At 39.7% G+C, this 9809-nt stretch overlaps 1 non-coding gene across 1 annotated transcript; it reads left to right on the forward strand.

Moving 5' to 3' along the window:
* The first annotated feature begins 9459 nt into the window (after window positions 1-9459).
* Window positions 9460-9593, forward strand: LOC145718643 (U4 spliceosomal RNA). The gene has a single exon (XR_014141943.1). It is a non-coding gene; the product is annotated as a U4 spliceosomal RNA (small nuclear RNA).
* The last annotated feature ends 216 nt before the right edge of the window (window positions 9594-9809 follow it).

Consider the following 9809-nt stretch of genomic DNA (forward strand, 5'->3'; position numbering starts at 1 on the left):
TCTAAAACTAATGATGTATTGTATGGGGATTAACATAAGAATAAAAAAAATAAAATAAGCAGTTCAGGGGCGCCTGGGTGGCTCAGTCCTTAAGCGTCTGCCTTCGGCTCAGGTCATGATCCCAGGGTCCTGGGATCGAGCCCCACATCGGACTCTCTGCTCAGCGGGAAGCCTGCTTTTCCCTCTCCCACTCCCCCTGCTTGTGTTCCCTCTCTCACTGTCTCTCTCTCTGTCAAATGGATAAATAAAAAATCTTAAAAAAAAAAAAGATTTACAAAAAAAATAAAATAAACAGTTCAAGGGGTGCCTGGGTAGCTCAGTCGGTTAAGCGTCTGACTCTTAATTTTGGCTCAGGTCATGATCTCAGATTTGTGAGATCGAGACCGGCGTTGGGCTCCCTGTGCAATAGGGGGTCTGCTTCTCTCCCTCTCCCTCTACTCCTCCCCGATGTTCATGCACGTGCGGTTCTCTCTCTCTCTCTCTCTCAGATAAATAAATCTTTTAAAAAAATAAGCAGTTTAGCAAAGTTTGGGATCTAATATTCTGGAGTAAATTTTTTTAAAGTTTGCTTAACAAAAGTTTTTTCTCCCTAAAATCCTTTTTTAAAACTTAGAGTAACCAACCAGATGTTTTATAGTGTCTGAGTTTGCCAGGTCCTGGCATATAAAGTGGGATAAGATCATTATCATCATGCAATAAACATGAATGAAAGAAACTCAAGCTTGCTTTTACAGAAAGCATATGGAGAGAAGCTGGAATCTAAATCTGGGCCCATTAATATTACATTTACATATGATTAATTCTGAGTTCTCCTATGTGTGTTATCTTATTTGAGTCATTGTTTGTTGTGATAAAATTAAGGGTAGGGTATAATTTTCTAAATTCTCAATCATGGAAGGTCAAGGGTGATTTTAAATGACTGCATTGTATTAGGGAAATAAAGGGTTTTCCAGTTCCAAAAGGCAGTTGTAATCGCATGTTAAGAATTCTTAGGATCTTAGGAAGTTAGTCAAAGGATTGGAGATGTCAAAGTTCCACATTTGCCTTTTTGTCCCTCAGATCTTAACATTTCAGTTACATCTGTGGAAAGACTTCAAAACATCTGTATTGAGGTTCAGAATGAGTGTGAGTCAAGTGATGAGTTTTAGCTTAGTATACACTATCTTAAGGATGGAAATGAACAACAAAAGTCTGTTGATTAAATGAGTAAACACCAACATTTTAAATGCTAGTGTGTAAACAAAATTATTCTTAGCCTTGTATGAAACATTGCACTCTGATTATAATTTTTTTTTGGTGTTTAAAGCAGGTTGTCTAACATCTGCATCTGCTAAGTACTCAACAGATATGTGTTGAATGAATGAATCATAAATAGAATTAAGACTGGGATTCATTTGTGCCAAATCACTGAAGAAAATAAAGGCAATAAAACTGAGACCCTAGAGCAGTAGACAGAATTAGCAATGAAGTATAAAGTACAGAAAGTACAGAGCAAGATGACAGAAGAAAGTCCCTGATTTGTGTCCACGTATTATAAGCATAAATGAATTAAAATATCTCAGTAAAAGCAAAGGCTCTCAGAATGGAGTTTAAATGGTTAAAAGTAAAAAGTCAGGCAAAGATACATAAAAATTAGGAGCAAAAATAAAAAAGCGAAAATCAAGGTACGAAAATGTTAAATAAAGCCACAAAGATAATTTTAAATGATTTTTATAACTCATGAATATTTATGTATCAAATTACAGCATCAAAATATATAAAGAAATGATTCAGTTTTTTTAAAGAAACTCTATAGTAGTGAAGGAACTTGCCGCAATTCTCCTAACTTTTGACAGAGCAAGTAAGAAGAAAAATCCCCAACAATAAAATAATGATTTGATGATTTGATGAGATACTTAATAACATTAACTGGCTCCAAAACGTTTGCGTAGGGGGGTTTTAGGCATCAAAATCTTTTCGGAGGTAGTCTAGAAGAATTGTTTTGAAACTGCATTTACATAGCAGGGACTCAGTTTATGTTCATGTTTAGTTAAGTTTTGGGGAGAGACTGAAGCAGATTATGGAGTGAGGCTACCGCCCCCCAGCTCCTTCCTCTTGGTGGCACTACTGATCCTCAAGATTCTCTCCATGCTTTGGTGCTCCCTCTTTCCCATTTAGGAAAGGAAAAAGAAAAAGGTAAACATGTAGATGAGATAATTAAAGGAAATAAAATAAATTGGCACACTCACAGGAAAATCAGTAGTAGGATAAAAGCATTCTGCAAAGGCAAAAGGGTAAAAGAGCACACAGTAATCTGAATTTAAAAGAGTAAAAATCCTAGGCTGGCAGAGCTTTTCTGGAGGGAGAAAGCTGGAAGGGGCAGGACTGAGGAGCTCAGCACAGTCCCAGTTTGTAGCGGGGACAATCGGGAAGATGAGAGCAGTTTCAGGCAGGCCATTTCTCTCTGTCTCTCCTCTTTGGGGGCTGAGGTCCTTAAAGACCCCTGAGCATTCCATGAAAAGTCAGAGAGAGCCTGCAATACCACCCCGCAGTTTGAGTGGGAAGTGCGCAGGTGCACATACATCCTTCCTCCTTCTCCTTCTTCTCTCCATGCATGGGAGGAGTAGGGACTGGATAGGGACCCAGGACAGCCATAGGGATGCAGAATGAGCCTAGATGGGGAAGCCTTGGCTGAATTTCAGGAGGCTGAGTTTTTTTTCGAACCCATGCAGATGTCATGTCTCTTGACAAAATCAGAAGCGGACACAGTCTGTGGCCATTTGTCTTCTAACTTCATTTCAGAGCTCTTCTCACTCGTGCCCTCCCACACTCACCCTGCAGGCACTCCTGACCTCATGATGAACAGGGATGGGGAAGTGTCTGGAAATTTTTCCTATGCAGAGCTGTTGACGAGCCCTGAGGGGTTGAGGCTAGAAAAGACTCAGCATTGTATTTCCCACAAAGTGTTTCTCAGAACACTGTTCATGAGAAATATTAATGGTGTTCCGAAACAAGGTAGAGGGGTTCCATAGACAAAATGAGTTTGAAGAGGGATGAAATAAAGATAGTTTTCCCTTAAAACTTTTCACAGTCTTGAACTGGTTGCTGTGATTCTCTAATTGAGGGCTATAGAATGCAGTCTTTCCCAAAGTTGTTTGAACAAAGAACCCCCAACCCAGGTGTACCTATTAATATCTCTTAGAACACTAGGGTTCCTTGGGAACCAAATCTTAATCTAAGCCATCAAACAGAAAAGCAATGGGTTTATTCTGTATTTAATTAGAGAGGGCATACCGGTAGAAGTTTGAGAGAGAGAAAATTGGATTCAGTATAAGAGAATCTTTAACTGTTAATGCTTCTCTGCAAAGGGGTTAAATGGGCATCCTTGAAAAGGAAGCTCAGAAACCCAGAGAAGCCAATCTGCTCCCTTGTCATAGATTTTACAGAAGGGATTTTATATTAGGAGGGAGGCTGAACCTATTTGATTTTAAAGGTCCCTTCTAAATCTGATACTATTTCAAGTTACAATCCCTGCTCAGACCTGTCTTCTGATGTCCAAAATTGACTTTCTTCCTCCTTATCTGAAATTAATATAATCATGTGATGAAACACATTTCTAGCAAGGCAAATTTTATATAAGTTCCTAGCTATTCATTTGCTGTTCATTAAAAAAGGGAAGTTTCTTATTCCAAAGAAATAATTAGTTCAAGAATTATAATGGATCTTTCCTGCAGATTTTTCTGTGTGCTCTTTCTAATGTAGGTAACCTCAGCCTTGTTTTCTGTCCTTTGGCAGGCAAAAGGACAAGTTTAGTAACAAGCAGGAATTATCAAAACTTCTATAGCAGTGGGAAAAAAAGAGAACAAGAGAAAGGCAAAAGAGGCATCCCCCTTGATGACATGGTAGAAACACCCAAGTAGCAGAATTGTTTTCAAAAGATGGCCAGCAAGGCTCATGGCCAAAGTGTCCCATGTGGTTGGTGATGAGGTAACAGTCCAATCCACCATGAAAGGGAGGAGAGAGAGGTGAAGTTTAGAGTAATGGAGATTTCATAGTGTTATTGCTGGTAATGGGGAGTGGTGGGGGCTTTCAGTTGTTTATCTATGTTGGAGGAAGTAGACATGGCATTTTGCAAATATACATTGCTATTGTATTTCCTAATATGTATAGTGGAGAGAAAAAAATCGAGAGAACTCTCAGATAATGTTGGGGTGGGATCAAATACTGTCCTAAACATGGTCCTATTTTGGAGTTATGATACCTATATTTTAGCAATACCGTTCATCCAGAATATCTCAGTGCTGGACATTCAGATTAAATGTTTATCTGCTTGGCATGTGGGAAGAAAACCATCTTGAAGCAATTGTGTTTAAAGGTCAAACAGTATGGTAACACCTTACCAATTTTTATTGATTAATAAATTAAAACAAAGTTTTAACTTTCATTGTCAGTAAACCAAGGACACAAAAAGTGACAAGGGATGTCTAAAATGGCTTTCTATAATGGGAATCAAATGAATTTGCATTGCAAACAGACTAGGATTCACATTTTCTTGATTTTCTGTTTTAGGTAAACGTACACACAAACAAAACAAAATAACACTTGGTTCGCAGCAAAGGTTATTTTTGTTTGCTGTGTAAAACCCTTCTATCCTACTTGAGCTATATTTTTAAAATTAAGATTTACTAGTGAAAGCATTTAAAAATATTTAAAGAAGCATATTGAGGACTGAAAACTAGGAAAATTTCCGATGCACTAGCCCACAGCTATTTTCATTCTCCAGAAGCAGAGTAGTACAATGAAAAGAAGGAATTTGAGATTAGGTGTCTTTCTTGGGTTTACATTTTCTACTCTGACCTTGGACAAGTCACTTATTCTCCTGAATCTGCATTCTTCATGCATAAAAAGAAAATGTGCCTTCATGGTCATATTATCATACTTATTTCCCAGGATTTTTGTAAGTATCCAGTAAGAAAATATGTGAAAGAAACTTGTAACCTTCAGATTCCTTACATATACATACAATTATTTTTAGCTCCTCTCTGATCTTTGTTCATGTATATATGGTTCCAATCACAGTACCTCATTCAAATTTGTGTTCTACTTTTTCCATCTAACATTATGGTTGTGCTATAATTTACTAGCTTTCCCCCATTGATGGACATTTAAATGGTTTACAGTTGTTCCCTATTATAATAATACACTGAAAAACGTCTTTGTACATTTAAGCTCTTTTTTTTGGACAAATTTCTCTGGGATGAGTTCCAGAGGAGAGATTATGCAGTCAAAGTGAATGAACATTTTTTATCTATCCTGTTTTTGAGCTTTCCCCCTCATCCAAAAACCCCTCCCTTTGGTAACTTTCCTAGAATGTCACAGAGTGCTTCAATGCCTTCTTACAGGCGTCCAGCAGGATTCAGAATCTGCATTTGGTGGCCATATTTCCATCTTCACGCTCTATCAAAAACACTCAACCATGAAGCCTCCCCTAGACTTCAGGGTCCTCTGGGGCAGGACTGTCCCAATCCCCTCTGCACCCTCGTGTGGCCTGTCCTGTCCTAAGATCTCAGTGAGTGTTTGCTCAGTGCAAATAAACTGAACAGAGGGCTAGTACAGGATAGGCTCCTTACAATCACCTGACTCACCAAAGCCTTCATTCATCAAAGAGTTATTAAAAATGCCAGACACTGGTCCTAGAAACTGGAGACAAAGAGGCAGAGGCAGCATAGGTGGTCTCATTGCCCTAAGAGCTGGGGCCCCAGTGGGAGTGGAAGACTTTGGTCTTCAATCTGGAGTTAAGGAGTGAAGCTGGCCTGACCCATGTAATGTGATTTCAGGGCGGGCCCTCGCTCTGGTCAAATATTTTAATCATCTGCACTCCAATATCTGTCATTCTATAACCAAGATCATGTAACAGAGGCTGGGATGACAGAAGGGGCCTCCACCGTGTTGTTGGATAAGCATATCCTGTGTCAAAGAACTCCAGATTGTTTTGTAAGAGCCAGGATGTGAAAACAGAGTTCCCTGACACAGCTGGGGTAGGGAGGGCTTCCAAATCCCCTCTGGAGCAGAAAATCCCTGTTTGATCCTCTTGAGCATCATGAGGCCACCTGCTGTGGCCACGGATGCTGGGGGCCTCAGGCCGATTCAGGGAAGAGCAGAGTTTGGAGGTTTTGACTTGTGTATGAATCAATCCATGTCTAAACATTGTGTGTACGCTCCTTGCCTCTTGCTGCACAACTTTGATAAGGGGAGCAGAAATGGAGCAAATAGTTCTGAAAAGTATTCCTTGGCCTCAAACTCTGGGCTGTTTTGCAATCAATTCCTTGGGAGTCTATGTAATTTATTGAAGGCTGACGGAAAGCCAACCTTGGGTCTACTGTGAAGCCTCTCGTAGTGTTGGCTAAGCTTGAAGTCTGAGGGCAGAGACTGTCAAGAGAGTGTCAAAGAGGGCAGCTCTGATCCAAAATTCTAAATACCGTTGCTTTCTGTGGAAACCCTCAGAGAACTCTGACAAGTTTTTCAGACCCTGGATTGCCTTATGTGGGCCATTGCGCTATTGAGCAATGTGGAGTTTGCTCTATGGGTTAGAACGCTACAGCTTTCCTTTTACAGTGCTTTGTTGAAGAGCTCCCCAAATTTGGTTTAAAAAATTATACATTTTTTGTGTGCATTGCGGTGCACTTATCTGTATAGTTGAGTGAAAATAAATGCACTTAAACCTACCAAGAGATGAAACCCAATTTGTTAACATTTATTAATTGTTCTTATTTAATCATGAAAATATTATCTGCCCAAGATGACCACTTAACCAGTGATCATATCGGGAACTAAGGAGTTTTTCTGTGTTTGAGACAGGGCCAATGATCCACAAGTTTTAAATGTCAGCCAGGGGATGGATCTAGCTCAGTTGTGCTGCATGGGTTATTGGTCGTAAATCCGCATGTGCACATATGCCTAGAGTTTTGGTAAGTGTTGGATTTATTTTTGGCCACCCATAGCTGGTTTCATTATCCCAAATTTATTTTGATGAGCAGATTCTTTCAAACTTCTCCATTTCAGCTCCTATTTAGAAAGTGCCTGTGTGTAATTTTCACTTTACCTCTGTTGACTGGCTTTTAGGCAGGCATGCTAATTCCCATTTCCCCTGAGCCAAGATCATGTCTTCTGTTTCAACTGCAAGCTAATAACCTGTCAGGAGTATGGAAATATGTATCTGGAGTTTGTGATTCTGCACAGAATCAGGATTTCCAAGAGCAGCCTGTGAGAGGAAACTCTGCTCCATGCTTCTCATTTTTAAATGTTTGCTCCTAATGTGCATTCAAATCAACTGCAGGAGACCCCGTTTCCTCTGGAAGTTGCTAGCTCTATCTTTCACGTTCTGCAACCTCATAGGCACATACATCCAATGAAATGTATGGAATTTCTATGAGTATTTGTGTTTTGGAGAGTGCTCCCCATAAAATCATGACCACATTACCGGGGAGATGACGTCCATGGTGCAGTGCTGGGTTCAGATACCGGTTCTGTTACATACTGGTTGGGTGATCTTGGGCAAATCTAACCTTTCTGTCTTTTGCTTTCCTCATCTGCAAAATGAAGATGAAAATTGTCTTGGTTTCAGTTCTTCCAGTGATCCAAGGTATATGGATGGAATATTTCAGTGTCTGCTCCAGTAGTTGTACTATTATAAGGACTGTACCAGCCTTGTTATACGTTTTATGTGAAGTTAATATTCTAAAGCATGTAGAACAGTTCCTTGCACATAGTAAGCTTCCAGTAAGTATTGTTTACCATTATTACCTTAAGGATCTCAAGAAAATATTAATTCTCTGCCTCTGATAAGAGACAGAGCTCTGTTTGGGCGCCTGGGTGGCTCAGTTGGTTGGGCGACTGCCTTCGGCTCAGGTCATGATCCCGGAGTCCCGGGATCGAGTCCTGCATCGGGCTCCCTGCTCGGCAGGGAGTCTGCTTCTCCCTCTGACCCTCCCCCCTCTCATGTGCTCGCTCTCTCTCATTCTCTCTCTCTCAAATAAATAAATAAAATCTTTAAAAAAAAAAAAAGAGACAGAGCTCTGTTTAAACTAAATGCATGCTCATTATGTGAAGTTGTGTTTTTTAGTCATTTCTAAGCAGTAAAGACAAGCACATGTTGAAAACAGCCAACCAACCAACTAATCAACCAACCAACCAGAATATCAACTCAGAGTCTAAAGTGGTAGAGTGACTCTTAACTGTACTTCCCAGTAAGACAAAATTCATAAAACACAAACATATCAGAGAGGTAATCCAAACTTCCAGTTGATACGTCCCTTCAAGCAGTATCTGTTGCTCTTATATCCCACAAAAGACAAAACTCACTGCCTGACAATGGTCTTTGTCAGTCTTTTTTTTTTTTAAAGATTTTATTTATTTATTTGACAGAGAGAGACACAGCGAGAGAGGGAACATAAGCAGGGGGAGTGGGGGAGGGAGAAGCAGGCTTCCTGCCGAGCAGGGAGCCCGATGTGGGACTCGATCCCAGGATCCTGGGATCATGACCTGAGCCGAAGGCAGACGCTTAACGACTGAGCCACCCAGGCGCCCTTTGTCAGTCTTTTTAAAGTTAAAAGAAACAAATGTATTTTGGAATGAACAGTATACTAGGTGGTGAAAAATGTCCTCCATGTACAATTTTTCATCGGTTCCTATGAGTTACAGTGTCTTAGATTAAAGAGCACGCATTCTCGTTGTCCCTACATCTGGAGAAGAACAGGCCACAGTTTTTCTCAGGCCTCTATCCCAGGGTTTAATAGCTGTCATTGTTTAAAATCTTAGAGATAATCTACACTGTTGCAATTTGAGACAATTTCTTTTTATCCTGTTTTCCACACCCATCCTTTGAACGAGAGCCAGGTATGGACGTGAACCTCACAATCCTGTTACACAAAGAAGAATACCAGTGATCTAGACTACCACTCAATGTTTTTGTTGCTGGGAGGAGGAACAGTATCTGGGTTGGTTATTGTTGGTTTTATTCTCTTAACAACTTTGGGCTTTCTTTGAAAGGCAAAACCCAGTTGAAAAACTTCTGTTATCTTTTTTTTTTTTTAATTAGAGAGAGAGAGGGAATTAGGGCAGAGGGAGAAGGAGAGAGAGAGAATCTTAAGCAAGCTCCATGCCCTTGCAGAGCCTAATGTGGGGCTCGATCTCATGACCCTGAGATCATGACCTGAGCCAAAGTCAAGAGTCAGACGCCTAACTGACTGAGCCACCCAGGTGCCCCAACTTTCTCATTATAAGCAAAATCTCAGATTTGCTTTCCCATACCTAGAAGTGTATGTACTTGGGTTCTCCATATCTTGTTACTTTTATGATCAGAAAGAAAGATAGCCAGAAAGTTTGAAAACTTTTATGCAATTGTTCTTTTTTAATCAGATGATTACTTTCTTATTTAATTGTTTCTTTGAATTTAAGTTGTCTTTTGAACTTAGAGTAATCAGCTTTGCACAGAGGCAGTATCATAGCCAAAGAGGTTTATCTGAGGCATGATTATTGCTAATTGAAATTAGAGTAGTCAACCATAATTTGCATGTATGCATCAAAAATTTAAACTTTCTCAATATATAGTTTTTAGCAATAAATTTTACACCATGGCTCTTTTTTCCCTCCAGTTTTATAGAGATATAATTGACATGCAACATTGTGTAGCTTCAGGTACAAATGTTATGATTTGATATCCAAATATTTTAAGAAGTGATGACCACAATAAGGTTAACAAATCTATCACCGCACATACTTACCACTTTTTGTGTGTTTGGTGAGAACTTTTACGATCTGTTCACTTGGCA

This window comes from Leptonychotes weddellii, unplaced genomic scaffold, assembly GCF_054177405.1.
Source record: "Leptonychotes weddellii isolate Sample4059 unplaced genomic scaffold, ASM5417740v2 HiC_scaffold_1895, whole genome shotgun sequence".
NCBI classification, from domain to species: domain Eukaryota; kingdom Metazoa; phylum Chordata; class Mammalia; order Carnivora; family Phocidae; genus Leptonychotes; species Leptonychotes weddellii.